Genomic DNA, 16330 nt, shown 5'->3' with positions numbered 1-16330 from the left:
CGTTTTCGTGGTCTGACCGTTCCAAATTTTTAACCTGTTCCACAATTAAAACTGCCCCTGTTACAGTGTTCCCATATATCAAAGTTTATCCGACTAGACACCCTTAAACTATTAACAAATTTTCAGCTTGCTATTAATCAACTTTTTTTTCATACGCAGGATCCAGACCTATAATTGTTTAACGCGGGAGCAGTCGCGCTCACTTCTGTCACGTAAGCAGTCGCGCATAGAACAAAATCTAACAATACGAATTTAAAACAAATTTCAATTTTATAATATTTTTGTGGGCCGGCATAGCGAAGTGGTAGTGTGCTTGGCTCGCGTGCCGGTGGTCCGGAGTTCAAATCCTACCGCCGCCGGCAAGAACAACTAGATATTTTTAAAATGTTTATAGGCCCCATGTCGACTCAGCCTGAATAAAATGAGTACCTTGGGTAAAACCAAAGGTAATAATAGGCGGTCGAAGCGTAACACTGGCCCTGTTACCTTCCTTGTATACCGTAGGCTCTAGATATTGGCTCCGTGCGTCTCCCCTCTACTCACAGTCACGTGACACGCTGTCAGATTTTGTAAGGACGTTTTAACATTGAGTCTTATGGAATTATTTTGTTAAACTTGAATATTTTATTTTATAGTGATAATAACTGAATACCATTGTTAGAATTCATTAGTTATTAATTTATTCTGTAATTTATAGTGCAACAAAAATATTTTCTTTTTCGTTAATAAAGATTTATTGACATAAACTGCGATAGTGAGGTTATGTATACAAAATCAAACTGATGATCAATATTGGAAAGTGAAGAATTTATATCAGATTAAGTGCGTTTTTATTTGCTGTTTATATTAATACATAATATCACTAGCGTGATACGGCATTTTTTTTAAATGTCTCATTTAAACATACACAAAGCGTCCTTATAAAATTTCAAAAAACCGCCACCATGAGCAGGTCGGTTGATTTTGCTTTGACACTTTGTTAACGCTCGGAGCGAATAGCAGACTACCCTGCTATACTCCCAAAGCCACAGCGGTATAAAACGGGAGACTATTATTATTTAATATTTTTGTTTTCTTGTTATGTTAAAAATATCTATTTCTAACAATTTTAAAACTAATTGGTTCCCACCAAAGCCATAAATTCCACAAAAAAAAAATAAAAATGAAATTAAAAAAAATAAAAAAAAAATCCTACGCATTACTACAATCTTCTTCGAGGCACTTACAAATGGAAAGTTATGTTGCAAAATTTTTCATTAAGTTATCACGGAAAATGATAAAAAGTTGGATTTTTTCTAACGGCGCGACTGCTCCCGGGTTAAAAGGGGCCCCATTTCAAATTCTGCGGGGGGGCCCCGACGGAGCTTGTTACGCCACTGGTCGGAAAATTGAATACCACAGCGCTGTCAAATGTAGGGTCTATTTTTATTTGCAGTAGTGAGTCTTTAGCAATCAAAATTATATTTTATAAGATAAGTAAAAAAGAGTCTGTTTCGTTTTTAACAGTGTACTTAATATACATTTTGTATTAGAAGCATTCATTTTTGGATATGCTTTCATTCCTCTCCTGTTTTACGCCCTAATAGCACACGACGTCCTTTGGACGTCCAAAATAGGTCCATTTTTGGTCCTTACGTCCATGGACTATAAACGGACGTCCTTTGGACGTCCCATGTTGGACGTCCTTCGGAAGGAATAAATATGGACGTCCTTTGGACGTCCGACGTTGGACGTCCTTCGGACGGAATAAATATGGACGTCCTTTGGACGTCCGACGTTGAACGTCCTTTGGACGTCCATACTGGACGAAATACGGACGTTTTATGAACGCTTATATATTATATTGGACACATTATACCAATTACGGGATCAAATAGCAAAATAATTCAATAAAATATTAACTTAGGCGTTAACTTTACGTTAATGAAATACAGTCAAACCTGTCAGTAACGGCCACTAAAATGAAAGAACTATTGGCCGATATAGAAAGGTGGCCGTTATTGCCAGTTTTTGTAGTCTAGATATACAGTAAAACTTGTGTTACTGGCCACCTGTACTAACGGCCAGTTTAAAAATTCCCCAAACCAATTATATCTAGACTACAAAAACTGGCAATACCGGTCACCTTTCTATATCGGCCAATAGCTTTTTCATTTTTAGTGGCCGTTACTGACAAGTTTTACTGTAATTGGTTTGGGGAATTTTTAAACTGGTCGTTAGTACAGGTGGCCGGTGTTTGCAGGGGGCCGGTAACACAGGTTTTACTGTAGTTTAAATCGAAAAGATTAAATCTTAATTCAAAATTGTATATACAATTATTACAATTATAAACTATAGTTTAATATCCAAAACATGTTTTTGATTTTATGTAATGTAATGAAAATCTTATTTGTAAATTATTGGTTACAATGTTTAACAATAGGAAATATTCAAGAATAAATAAAATAAAAGTTTAATCCTAACAACACAAAACATTCCAGGAATGTAGGTACTACCGTTCTATTCCGTGAACATCTATCTGATTAAATTATGGGTGGAAAGTTACCACAAGATATAAATGTCTTCCTGGAGGGGTAAAATTTTCCATTACAAGATTTTAAGAGAGGCCATTTACTGTTCAATTTGCGTTCATTTTCAAATTTGCCGCGCGAATATCTATGTAGCGTCGCGTGGTCATTGGTCATCACATTTCATATTTATTTCATTTTCGTTATAACCGATAACCTAAAAATTTAGTAAAAATTTTGATTGGAAAAAAATGCATCGATAAGGGGGTGTGGGAAATGGAAGAAATTAGTGGCTTTTTTGCTGTACTGTCTACTAGTTTTTGCTCTGGGCTCTGGCTGGATCTCTTGTTTAAACAATTTTGTAAGTATTATAAAATCCGTTTTCAATTTTCTTTATTCTTTATGAAACAAATCATTTATGCATGCATATTATTACCTGTAAATAGTATCTATTTCTTTTGATTTTTAATTGTAAAGAATAGAAATATTACCGTTCATTTTAATTTTTTTTAGAATCAGCTGAAAGTGGTCTACAAAAAAAACCAAGAAAGAAATGTATAGCCTTGTGGCTATGAAAGGCAAAAGAGAGATATAAAAAGTGTATTGGCTAGTTGGAAGAAAGTCCACATTGTCCATGCATAATAAGTTATTACTTTATCAACAAATATCAAGAAGATAGCAGGAAGTCACGAGCAATTGAACAACTTCATAAGTTCAAGAATATCGAGGAAATCCAGCTCCTCGATACTACTGGGCAAACTAGAAGATTGAAGAGGACAAAGCCTTTTGAACTAGTTTGAGTGATAGGTGATAGTGAAAAACGGAGCATAGTGCTTGTGTGCTGTGCCTGTGTATGTTAGAATAGTGCACGATCTTGTTAGATTAGATAAGAGACGCTATGGGGTAAGCTCTTCATTTTAAGAAACAGTAGTAATTTAGGTTAAATTAAAATTGCTCATTGGTCAGTTATGACCAGATTGTTTTTTTATGTTTGGCAAAAAGGACTTAAGTCAGAATTGCACATTGATAATGTTTTGATGATTTCTGGACCAGAAAAAAACTGTTGTAGATGTAAACTGTATGTACAGTAGAATCTACTACAGTACTGTAGAAATCATCAAAACATTATTGATGTGCAATTCTGACTTAAGCCCTTTTTCCCAAACATCAGAGAATTGTAATGTACAATAATTCTCCTATCTGCTTTTTCATGAATTTTGTAGGAGACGAAAAACCATTTTTAGGATCATCTGCTTTCACATGTAAATTTTGACATGTTTTATAGTAAATAGATAGTTGAATTTACTACAAAACATGTCAAAAAATATATGAAAACAGGAGGTGACTATAAAAAAAGTTTTTAGTCTCTCTTACAAGACTCATGAAAAAACAAATCGGAGGTATGTCACATCTGTGACTATATCCAGGGAATGTCTAAAAAATATACTTTGATGTCCCAAGAACCAAATATAACCTACAGTCCATCTACTTTACTTACTGTTGCACGTCATTATCTACGGCAGAGATCTAAGTTGACATAGTTGCCAAAGTATAAAAAGATCCTGAACCCATTTTAAATAAAATATATCACATAATTATTGTAAACGTGGATTATACAACAAAACAAATTAATATTCAATGTAAATAAGTAAAAACTTAAGAAATAGAGAACAAGAATTAAGTTATAATCTTTTAAGATTTGCAGTGCAAGCGTTTTTGCACTGCATTGTTAATAATTAAAAAACGGCTCCGAACTCTTGGCAAAAAGCCGGTAGGTTTCTTTGTATAAGTATGTCTACAATAACAACTAAAAAAGTTGTCAGATACCTCGATGATTATTCCAAGTCGTTATAAAATTAGGTGAAATTTATATTTTTATAGTAGAGGATCTTTTTATAGTAAAGTAAATAATAAAGACAGTAAATATAATAAATAAAACAGATACTTATAGTTTGCTTATAGTAAAGAATATAAACAAATATGAAGTGTCATCACCACAACTGTCAAATAAATGTTACCAATTTATTCTAAAATGTCACCTTCGTTCGATTACAGTTACAGTGTGATTCGAACAAATCTGCTTCATAAAAACGCTTTATAATCCATTTATACAAATTAAATGAAACATATTATTGTGTATTTCTTTAGGTTAACATTAATAGAAATCTTCAAATATTATTTCTACGCGTATATAATAAAATATGTCTAGAGTCTGTATTTCCAGTGTACTCAGCAAAGTGATTCTAAAAAAGAACACACCTACCGCCTAAATATGTCGTGTTGGTATCATGCGACCTCACAGACTACGACGCGGATGACGCACAACAGTTAGTAAATTAGACGAAGTATGTAGATATATACAGGGTGTAACAAAAATACAGGTCATAAATTTAATCACATATTCTGGGACCAAAAATAGTTTGATTGGACCTAACTTACCTTAGTACAAATGTACACACAAGAAAAGTTGCAGCCCTTTGGCTGCAACTATCTTACGAAAAAACTAAGTAAAATTTGGACACCCCATAAAAATTTTATGGGGGTTTTGTTCCTTTAAACCCCCCCAAACTTTTGTGCACGTTTCAATTTAATTATTATTGTAGTACCATTTAAACACAACGTTTTAAAAACTTTTTTGCCTCTTATTGCTTTTTCGAAAAGTCAATTTTTATCGAAATATTTTGAATATTTGTCAAATCCACCACATATTTGTATATGGTTAAGTACGATTATGGAGACTTGGTAATAATATGCAGACTTATTTATGCTTTACATTTTTAGGTATATTTTGAACCATATTAAAAAAGAAGCCAGATCTCGATAAAATGTGCCTTATCGAAAAAATACAAAGAGGCAAAAAAGTTTTAAAAACATTCTGTTTAACTAATGGTACCTCAGTAATAGTTTAATTGGAAAGTACACAAACATTTGGGGGGTTTGAAGGAACAAAACCCCCATAAAATTTTTATGTAGACATGTTAAAAAAGAAGTCGCAACTCGATAAAAACTTCCTTATCTGAAAAATACTAAGAAACAAAAATATTGAATTTAATTAATGGTAACTACCACAATAATAAAATTGAATTGGAACGTACACAAAAGTTTGGGAGGATCTAAGGGATCAAAACCCCCATAAAATTTTTATGGGGTGCACAAATTTCACCATAATTTTTGTTTAAGATATTCCTGCCATAATACTGCCACATGTCCATTTTCAATAAAAAATCGCTAATAGTTTTCGATATAATCGAAAAAATCGATTTTCATTTTGTAATTTCAAAGGGCTGTAACTTTTTTTATGTGCATATTTGTACTAAGGTAAGTTAGGTTCATTCGAACTATTTTTGGTCCCAGAATATGTGATTTAATTTATGACCTGTATTTTTGTTACACCCTGTATATACAGCCGATTACGCACCACCTTAAAAATTGGGCATTTTTGATGTCTCGAATTTCCTAAACCTGTTGTTGCATCTAAGTGATTTTTTTATAATATTCTAGCCTAGGCTATAGGTTAAGTACCTCCTTATGCTTGTCATGCACGGGGAGCTATACTGTAATATATATTATATCACATCGCTCTCTATAGTAATGAGTGAGCCTATACATACGGAACCATTTGTTTAAGGTTTAATACCCCATATTTAAGGTGGTGCGTTAATTTCTTGGAGAAGTGTATTGTAATTTAATGTAAATAATGTAATATCCAATAATTGTAATTTAATATAAGATGTAATATAAGTTCCTTAAAAAATATATTTTTTATTTCCCACGATATTAGATGGATGTTCGGCAGCAAGACATTGGACCAAACTGGGACGTCCTATGAAGGCCCAATTGACGTCCACCGAACGTCCCTTCGGATGTTAAGTGGACCTCCATTGGACGTTTGGCAACGTGGCATTTGGACCAAAATTGGACGTCCTGTTAATGTCCAATTCACGTCCCCTAGGACGTCCGGTTAAGGTCCAATTTACTTCCGATTAAGGTCCAATTTACGTCCGATTAAGGTCCCATTTACGTCCGATTAAGGTCCAATTTACGTCCTATTAAGGTCCAATTTACGTCCGATTAAGGTTCAATTTACGTCCGATTAAGGTCCAATTTACGTGCGATTAAGGTCCCATTTACGTCCGATTAAGGTCCAATTTACGTCCTATTAAGGTCCAATTTACGTCCGGTTAAGGTCCAATTTACGTCCGATTAAGGTCCCATTTACGTCCCATTAAGGTCCAATTTACGTCCTATTAAGGTCCAATTTACGTCCGATTAAGGTCCAATTTACGTCCGATTAAGGTCCAATTTATGTCCTATTAAGGTCCAATTTACGTCTGATTAAGGTCCAATTTACGTCCGATTAAGGTCCAATTTACGTCCCCTAGGACGTCCGATCAAGGTCCAAATTACGTCCGATTAAGGTCCAATATACGTCCCCTCGGACCTTAGATGGACGTCCAATGGACGTTCGGTAGCGCGACATTTGGACCAAAATAGGACGTATAAAGGACGTTCCTCGGACGAAAACGGACGTCCCTAAAGTCCGTGAAGGACGTCCATTGGACGTCCTTGTGCTATTAGGGCGCAATCCAAATTAATCTTGAAGACCCTATGGAGACTATCGCATAAGATAACAGTGTCGCCATGTATATAAGATTATTAATCAGTTCACCATTGATTATATTATCATTTCAAAGTCTTTATTTTGCAAAAATTGTTCGGATGTGATAGAATGCATCCCTGCCTGATGCCACATTGAATGTATCATTCATTGGTTAATCTCCCATCAACTACACAGCACAATGCGGCACCGTAGTCTAGATTTACCAATCATCATCATCATCACTGGCTCGACAACCCTTTCTGGGTCTTGGCCTGTTCCAGGATTCTTCTCCATTCTGAACTGTTTCGTGCTTCTTTCTCCAGTTTTTTATTTTTAAGGTTATTATATCATTTTCTATTTGTTCTAAATATCTCAGCTTCGGTCTTCCTCTTGTTCTTTTTCCTACTGGCATCTGTTTGAATATTTTGTTTGGTATTTCGCCTTCTTCCATTCTTTCTACATGTCCCATCCAACGCAGCCGTCCTATTTTAATGAATGTTATGATATCCGAATCCTGGTATATTTTGTATAGTTCAAAGTTGTACCTTCTTCGCCAAATTCCGTTTTCTTTTGTGCCCTTATATATGTGTCGCAAGATTTTTCTTTCAAAGGTGGCTAGCAATGTTTCCTCTCTTTTAGTGAGTGTCCAGGTTTCTGAGCCGTATGTGAGTACCGGTCTTATTAAGGTTTTGTATATTTGGCATTTTGTTTTTCTTGCGACGTTATCTGATCTTGGTTGCCGGATTAAGCCATGGTAACTTTTATTGGCAATAAATATTCACCTCTTCACTTCCTCCGCAACGTTATTATCAGACGTGACTAGGGATCCCAAGTATGTAAAGTTTTTTACCCCCTCAATGTTGTATTCTCCTATTGTTATATTTTGTGGCTAGATTTACCAATATCCTGCTAATATACCAGATTTTTAAGTCCACAAAAATAAAATAAAAGTCAGTTCTTTATACCGTACTTGCGCATATCTGATGATAAGCACTAATCTTGAAATCGCAACAACATACTAGTATTTAAGGATTCAAGTGGAAAGACCGACAAACATTGTACGCCTGAGGTATACAGTGATGAGTGCGCTAATAAGCGGCAGAATAACCTAAAAGGCGGAACACAGAATACGTTGTGAAATAAAAAGAGATGAAACTAGTAGAGGTAAAAAATTATCAATAGAAACTTAAAAATTAACATTATATTGATAGTTTCCCACCTTAAGACGTATCGGAGAAGTTTGACCACTGCCACTGTGAGATAATTTTATAAAATTCTCCTGTGGTAGTTTGACTCCGATACGTCTAAAGGTGGGAAACTATCAATATAAACTCCTGGACAAAATTAATGTACCACTTTAATTATTCTAAATATTTACAATATGAACACAAAATAAAACCAAGTTACATTGAAATAATAATAAACACCTACAAATAAGTCTAACATGACTTTATCATGACCTTAATCTGCCTTATTGTTTCTTTAAAAATTTGTTTTTGCCAGAAATGCGTAAATAAGCCAGAATTACTGCAAATTGCAAAAAGAAAAAGTCAGTAAAGTAACACAATAAAATGCATCTGGGTCAACACTAATACCGTGTAGGCCGTCCTCTACTTATGACTGCATTTATGCGTCGAGGCATGCTTGATATCAAATGTTCAACAAAAGCTTGCGGAATACTCTCCCATTCTTCAATAACGGTCTCAATGAGTTGGTTGTGATTGGCAATAGTGGGTCTACGACTTCGAATCTTTTTTTTTTTTGAGATAGTCCCATATATGCTCTACTCTATAGGATTCATGTGCGGACTGTTAGGTCATCATCATCATCAGTAGCTCGACAACCCTTTTTGGGTCCTGGCTTGTTCTAGGATTTTCCGCCATTCTGTTCTGTTCCTTGCTTTGTTCTTCCAGTGGGTAATCTCAAGTGTTTTCAGATCTTGTTCCATGTATCTAAGTTTGGGTCTTCCCTTTGACCTTCTCCCTACTGGTGTTTGCTTCATTATGTGTTTCGGTCTCCAACATTCGTTCAACATGGCCCATCCAGCGCAGACGTCCGATCTTTATGGATGTTATGACGTCGGGTTCGTTGTATGCTGCGTATAGTTCAAAATTATATCTTCTGCGCCATACGTAATTTTCTTTCACCCCCTTATATATGTGTCTAAGGATTTTTCGTTCAAACGTACCTAATAAGTTCTCATCGCTTTTCGTCAGAGTCCATTATATGTTTTATTAGCAATATGTATTCTTCTCTTAACTTCTTCGCTGACATTGTTATCTGCGGTAACTAGTGAACCTAGATATGTAAAAATTTTTACGCTTTCGATGTTATAGTCTGCTATTGTCAGATTCTGTAGGTTTCTTTGGCCTGTCGATTTGCTGGCCTTCATGTATTTGGTTTTCATTTCATTAATATTTAGGCCACTGTTTTGTGCTGCTCTTTCTATAGCATTAAATGCTTCTATCATTTCTCTTTTGCTTCTAGCTATGATATCAACATCATCTACAAATGCCAATATTTGTACACTTTTTGTTATTATTGTTCCTCTGGTGTTGACTTTTGACTCTCTAATTATTTTCTCTAATGTGATGTTGAATAGAATACAGGATAGGGCATCTCCCTGTCGTAGGCCCGTTCTAACATGGATTGTATCTGTTAGTGCGTTTTGAATTTGAACCCTGCTTTGTACTTTAAGTGTTTCTTTTACTATTTCAATGAGATGAGTTGGAATATTAAACTCTTTCAGGGCGTTGATCAGAAATTCTCGATGGATACTATCATAGGCACTCTCATAAAGTCAATGAAGAGATGATGTGTTTCTATATTAAATTCACTAGTCTTTTCCAAGATTTGTCTCAAAACGAAGATTTGATCTATTGTGGACTTCTGCCTGCAGAAACCACATTGATATCCCCCAACTATTTGTTCCGCATATGGTCTCAATCGCTCAGACACAATATTTGACAGTATTTTATATGCCACAGTCAGTAGCGTTATTGCCCGGTAGTTGTTACATTGAAGCTGATCTCCCTTTTTATGTAGTGGAATGATTACTCCGGTATTCCAGTCTTGTGGCAGTTGTTTATTATTCCATATGGTCACTATAAGTTCGTGTATCGCATTCAATAGGGAGTCTCCGCCTTCTTTTATTAATTCTGCGCTAATGTTGTCCAATCCAGGTGACTTGTTGTTTTTCAGTCTGGTAACTGCTTCTTGCATTTCAGCTTCTGAAGGGGGGATTGTTTCTCTGGTATCCGTTTGATCCAGTATAATTTCATCGTATAGTGGATCTCCGTTTTGTTCAAACTTCTCTTTGAAGAATTCAGTCCATCTTTGCAGTATTTCACTCTGTTGAGTTACTATATCTCCTTCTTTGTCTCTGCACATCATTGTTCTTGGTTTAAATTCTTTTCTGCTTTTGTTAAGTTTTTGGTAGAACTTTCTGGTTTCTGTTGGTTTATTTAATTCTTCAATTTCTTGGAGTTCTTTTTCTATATGTTCTCTTTTCTTTCTGCGGTGTATTTTCTTCTCTTCCCTCCTTAGCATTCTATATTCCTCCTCTGCCTGTCTTGTTCTATGTCGTTGTTGTAGTCGTTGATAAGCATTATTTTTTTTTTCTGTTATGTTACGACACTCTTCATCGAACCACTTCCCTTCAGTTGGTTTGACCTTTTTTTTGTAGACCCAAGGTCTCTTTGGCAGCGTCTTGTATGATGTTTTTATACGCTTCCCATTCTCTGTTTATGTCCTCGTGCTTTTGTCTGTTTTCTAGCCTTCCTTTTATATATTCTTTGTATTTGGTCCTTTTGCTGTTGTCTGCTAAGTTTCTTATTTCATATTTTTCAATTTTGGATCCATTTTCTTTTTTAATGTTTGAGATTCTGGCTCTTATTCTACTTTCCACTAGGTAGTAATCTGAGTCTGCATTTGCCCCTCGTCTGCTGCATACGTTTATTACGTCTGAGTGATGTCTAGAGTCAATAATAACATGATCGATCATGTTTACTGTAACCCCATCTGGAGATCTCCACGTTCCCTTATGAATATTTTTTCGCTGGAAGCATGTGCTGGCAATGACCATGTTAAGGGAAGTTGCTAGATTTATTGTTATATTTTGTGGCTAGATTTACCAATATCCTGCTAATATACCAGATTTTTAAGTCCACAAAAATAAAATAAAAGTCAGTTCTTTATACCGTACTTGCGCATATCTGATGATAAGCACTAATCTTGAAATCGCAACAACATACTAGTACTTAAGGATTCAAGTGGAAGGACCAACAAACATTGTACGCCTGAGGTATACAGTGATGAGTGCGCTAATAAGCGGCAGAATAACCTAAAAGGCGGAAGACAGAATACGTTGTGAAATAAAAAGAGACGAAACTAGTAGAGGTAAAAAAGTATCAATAGAAAATTAAAAATTAACATTATATTGATAGTTTCCCACCTTAAGACGTATCGGAGAAGTTTGACCACTGCCACTGTGAAATAATTTTATAAAATTCTCCTGTGGTAGTTTGACTCCGATACGTCTAAAGGTGGGAAACTATCAATATAAACTCCTGGACAAAATTAACGCACCACTTTAATTAATCTAAATATTTACAATATGAACACAAAATAAAACCAAGTTACATTGAAATAATAATAAACACCTACAAATAAGTCCAACATGACTCTATCATGATCTTAATTTGCCTTGTTTCTTTAAAAAATTGTTTTTGCCGGAAATGCGTAAATAAGCTAGAATAACTGCAAATTTCAAAAAGAAAAAATCAGTAAACTAACACAATAAAATGCATCTGGGTCAACACTAATACCGTGTAGGCCGTCCTCTACTTCTTATGACTGCATTTATGCGTCGAGGCATGCTTGATATCAAATGTTCAACAAAAGCTTGCGGAATATTCTCCCATTCTTCAATACGGGGGTCTACGACTTCGAATCTTTTTTTTTTTAGATAGTCCCATATATGCTCTATAGGATTCATGTGCGGACTGTTAAGTGGCCACTCTAATATCAACATCATTTAGGTAGCCAATAACCTGTCGAGACACATGAGGACGAGCGTTGTCTTGCATGAATAAAAAATTAGGTCCAAGAAACGGAGCAAAAGGCATTACACGTTCGACAATAATGTTGTCTAAGTAATAATGGGCATTCATAGACCTCGTACGTATGGAGACCAACTCCGTACGAGCTTCAAAACAAATTCCCCCCCCCCAAAAATTTTAGAGCCACCACCAAAAGGTACTTAGAAGAGATATTGCAGCTGGCAAACCTTTCTCCTCGCCTTCGCCAGACACGCTCACGACCATCTGGAGCTTTTAGGCTTACTCTAGTCTCATCGGAGAAAAGAACTCGTTTCCAATCATCGATGGTCCAATTTTGATGCAATCTTGCAAAAATTCAATCTCTGAACCCTGTGTTCTCTGGTAAGCAAGGGTTTTTTGGCCGGTTTCCTCTTGCTCAATTCTGCTTCATGTAAACGTCTTCTAACTGTTCAAGACGATATCGCGACATTTCGAACATCTGCTAGTTCATTTTTTAGCAAATTGCTGGTGACTCTCTTATCTCTGAGAGCACGTTGCCTCAAAAAACGATCATCAATTTGATTAGTGCAACGTTTTTGCCCTTGCCCTGGTCTTCGATGGTACGACCCTGTTTCATTATATCGCCTCACCTTGCGACTGATACTGGAATGATGTCTTTCTAACAAACCTGCAACCTATCGCATTGAATATCCTTCATCTAGGAGAGTCGATGCTCGCACTGCCTCCTCCATTAACAAATTTCTTTGGCGGTTCATTTTTTTAATTGATTTTTATGCAAATGAACTTCCAAACATGCATGTGATGAAAAATATCACAATAAAAAGCTTGTTTTTGACAAGCACTTTGCTTTAGTCGGCACTTTTTATGAAAAGTTTAACTCACTTTTAGTCTAAAACGAAGTTTAATACAAATTATTGTTAAAACAAGACTATTACCAGCTTACATAACAACTGTCACTGTCAAACAAGGTCCATAGGCAACTTGTCGTACAGTAAATTATCAATAAATAAAGATTATTGAGAAAAATATGAGTGGTGCGTTAATTTTGTCCAGGAGTTTAATATAAATTTATACGTTTTTGTTGACAATTTCCCACCTCTATGAGTTTCATCTATTTTTATCTCACAACTTAATATGTTTTCCGTCTTTAACGTTATTTTACCGGTTATTGGCGCACTATCACTGTAGACTGTGTTACATACATAAGATTTCTTCCATTTGTTTACCTTGTTTACTTATGTTAATTTTTTAAAATTTGGCATGGCGAACATGAAACTCTGTATGATGTTCGTAGAAAATCCATTTCTAGCGCTTTCAATGTATCCTTATATCCTTTGTCACTATTTTGTGCGAATATTCGAATTTTAAAATAAAAGGAATGGGATAGAAAAACAGCATACAAGATACTAAATAAATTTATTTATATTGTCAACGAGTAATAGCTATACTTTCATAGGATGAACATACTATTTGGTCTTTAATCTCAGAAAACCTAAATTAACATATTTAAAAAGTTCGTAGTTAGAAGATTTAAATAGTACCTATTTAACATAATCTACCAGTAGAAAAATGTTTATGAAAGGATGGTACATTAAATATAATATTAAGACAAGAATATCATATGTAACATAATTCAAAATAAACTTTACTTAACAATATTACCGAATGAGAACAAATTCTGAGGTTAAAGAGATATATAATAGACTACAGGCCCATGTCCAAAAATGGATGGGTCATATGAACCACCATGTGACGTATATAGGACGATATTAGAGCATAAAATAATAAGATTCAGCACTATGCCGTCACTTGTAAGCAGTCCAACTGAGTTCTGTGAGAATTCAAAAGTGCAGGTAGAGTGGGTACATTTTGGTCATATATTTTTGTACGGCATTTTTACCATCGATATATCCATGAAAATAATAAGACAGCGCCCAGTGCCGTACAAAAATTGTGAGCCACAAAGTTGGTAAATTTTTTGATTTTCTGACAATTTCCAGGGTAAATTGGGTCATTTCATTCTGTACGGCATCAGTTTCATACTGTTTCAATACAACTTCTAATCCATTATTCCGCAACGCCGTACAAAAATCATGCGACAAGGGGAAAAGTGGTCCGGGGGGTGATTTGAAAAAGTACGGCTTCGGTTCCAAAACATTATCTAGAACTCAAAAGTACTATTAAAAATAATGCCGTCAAAAAATTATTGTTCATTTGAATTTATATTAATAATTATGTTAATTTCATGGTATACTTGATTTATAAAGCTAAAAAAATCATTTGACTCTGTACGGCAACTTTGTTTTTAATATGATATTGTAAAATACAATTGTTACATAGTATTGCCGTTCAAAAGAAACTGTTCTAAAAAAAAATTATAGAGAAATAAAAGAACAGAATTTTTTGAAATTATTGCAAAAGTTTAAATATTCATAGATTAATAAAATATAGCCATTTTCTACATTTATCCTTTGTTTTAAATAGTATTAAGATAAATAATTTAGGAAAAATGATGCCGTACATTTTAATGCAGACTATATTTTATCTTTTAGGCTGATGAAAATGACGCTACCATTTTAAAGGTGTAGTACTACTTTATGGTCATTTGATACTGTACGGTATTAACATATTTTTGAAGAGAACAATTATTGATAATATGATAAAATCATTATGACGTCTAACTGAAGTGAAAGGGTGTGTAGGTGTATAATATCCAAGAATTGAAACTGTAAATCCCAGTATCACCAGTTTTGTATACTTTCTGGTTTAATATATACTTCAAACATTATTGATACATGTATATAATTGATTTGTTTCATTGTAATGATGTGAATAAATAAAACAATACTATTTTTAGAAAAATTACCTCTAGAAAACGAGTACTTAGCACACAGTAGAGTATTATAGGAGATATGCCTACAAATGCTAAACGTCGTATAAGAGAACGTTGCTCCTTAAGCAATAAATATGTAAATTATATTTATTTAATATTTTTATTACTTTTTTATTAAAATGAAGTTTCAGATTAGTACGGCATTAACTTTTTATAAATTATTGCATTAAGTACAAATGAACTATCTAAATGCCGTATAAAAAAAATATCGTCATAAATTTCACCTTACATTTCGTTATATGGATTTTTCTTAAATTTAATTCTGTGGATTTTTCCTTGAGCTTTTTTTTTCCTACAAATCTTGGACTAACGAAAATGTACGGAATGTAAAATAATGTTATCTACGCATAAAACACTTTCAAAATAAATTAATTTTATGTTGCAGACAACAGAGAAAAGAGTCCACCAACAATAGCCGAGATTAGAACAGCAGTAGACAAATTAAAGAACAATAAATCACCGGGATCGGATCAAGTAGCATCGGAATTACTGAAGGAAGGAGGAGACGCACTACAGAAAACAATACATGTATTGATAACAAAGATATGGTCAAATAAACAGCTACCAGCGGAGTGGAATAGTGGTATTATTGTACCATTACATAAAAAAGGGAATCAGTTAGAATGTGGAAACTACCGTGGAGTCACGCTGCTGAATGCAGCATACAAAATAATGTCCAACGTCATTTATGAAAGACTTAGACCACACGCTGAAAAAATAGTTGGCAGGTACCAAAGTGGCTTCTGTAGACAGAAGTTTACAATAGACCAGATATTTGTTCTGCGACAGATCCTTGAAAAAACAAGTGAACATAACATCGACACACATCATCTCTTCATAGACTTCGAAAGCGCATATGACAATATAAACCGAGAATTCTTAATAAAAGCAATGAAAGAATTTAATATACCAACACAACTAATATAACTGATAAAAGAATCTCTAAAAGTAGAAGGTAAAATCCGGATACAAAACGAACTAACGGAAACAATAGATGTGAAAAAGGGACTACGCCAGGGAGACGCTCTATCATGCATCTTGTTCAACATTGTACTCGAGAAAATAATGAGGGACACAACAGTCAATACTCGAGGAACAATAATTAATAAAAGCGTGCAAATACTAGCATTTGCAGATGATGTTGACATATTCGCAAGATCAAGAAGAGAAATGATAGAGGCATTCAATCAAATAGAACGAGCTGCACAAAATAGTGGCCTGAAAATCAACCAGAACAAAACAAAATATATGCAGGTAAGTAAAAACACAG

The 16330-nt window shown here is 34.5% G+C and overlaps 1 long non-coding RNA gene across 3 annotated transcripts; it reads left to right on the top strand.

The window, feature by feature from the left end:
* The first annotated feature begins 2388 nt into the window (after positions 1–2388).
* Positions 2389–7082, top strand: LOC126893259 (uncharacterized). 3 transcript variants are annotated; one of them, XR_007701107.1, is made up of 3 exons: positions 2389–2868; positions 3021–6561; positions 6672–7082. It is a non-coding gene; the product is annotated as an uncharacterized LOC126893259 (long non-coding RNA). The 3 variants fall into 3 exon arrangements; XR_007701105.1 differs by having other exon boundaries at positions 3021–6605; positions 6804–7082; XR_007701106.1 differs by having other exon boundaries at positions 3021–6605; positions 6694–7082.
* The last annotated feature ends 9248 nt before the right edge of the window (positions 7083–16330 follow it).

Source organism: Diabrotica virgifera, chromosome 10 (genome assembly GCF_917563875.1).
Source record: "Diabrotica virgifera virgifera chromosome 10, PGI_DIABVI_V3a".
Classification (NCBI taxonomy): Eukaryota; Metazoa; Arthropoda; class Insecta; order Coleoptera; family Chrysomelidae; genus Diabrotica; species Diabrotica virgifera.
The sequence above is the reverse complement of the archived record's forward strand: the minus strand, read 5'-3'. Positions and strand labels throughout refer to the sequence as shown.